Below are 913 nucleotides of genomic sequence, written 5' to 3'. Positions count from 1 at the left end.
GCACACACATACGCACACGCAATACAATAAGACACAATTAAATGGAAAGTGTATTATCCCGCTCCATCCGTAAATGATTAAGCAGTGAAAGCCCTGCCCCTTCCCCCAGCCTCCACACAAACACAGTCGCATGCCCATTCAGTACATGGATACATTTACACACCAGTGCGTTTTTGTGTTGTTGCATTAGCGTACACGCCAGGGCGCGTTGTATATTGTGTTAGAGTCATGTTTATGATCACCTGAAAAACAATATTTCATTTACATATTCCGTTCCTTGATCCAGATGGATCTACAATTTTAGCAGAACCCAAACCTCACATCATTACGTTACCTAGCTGGAGTAATACGAATTTTATGCTTGTTTTACAATTATAATTGGCAATTTGCACTGAATATAAGTTCATATTTGCGAGTTGATGTATAGCTTGGAATTCGTTTATTGATTCCATCAATTCTTTCGCATCTTCATCACGAGTGACTTTTAAAGAATGATTTTGCAAGTGAAACTTACCCTGATGCTAAAATCCGGTTAATCGGCTAATCCCATATCAGTTCTCCAGCATAAATCGCATTAATATATCGTCTCATTCCCCGGCCCGGATCCGTAGGGATTCTATCCACCGCCCTTTAATAAAAGTTTTCCCAATTACAGTTTAAAACAAACCCGACAAATTTCCGGGTCTCGCTAAATGAGGGCGAGCCCCGCGATCGTAAAATCCTTTTTTTTTATTCTTCGAGGAAATTCCGTGCTTTTAAAGAGAACCCTGAGACGCGCGGTGGAACCCCGGCCCGGGGTTTCTTTGGCTTATCTTGGGGTGACGGGAGGAAAAATGCGGGGTCATGTTTTAAATATGGACGTAAGTACTTTCAGTGGTGGGACGAATATATTAAGGATTGTATTTAAAAAAAG

This window comes from Penaeus monodon, chromosome 25 (assembly GCF_015228065.2).
Source record: "Penaeus monodon isolate SGIC_2016 chromosome 25, NSTDA_Pmon_1, whole genome shotgun sequence".
Classification (NCBI taxonomy): domain Eukaryota; kingdom Metazoa; phylum Arthropoda; class Malacostraca; order Decapoda; family Penaeidae; genus Penaeus; species Penaeus monodon.
The sequence above is the reverse complement of the archived record's forward strand: the minus strand, read 5'-3'. Positions refer to the sequence as shown.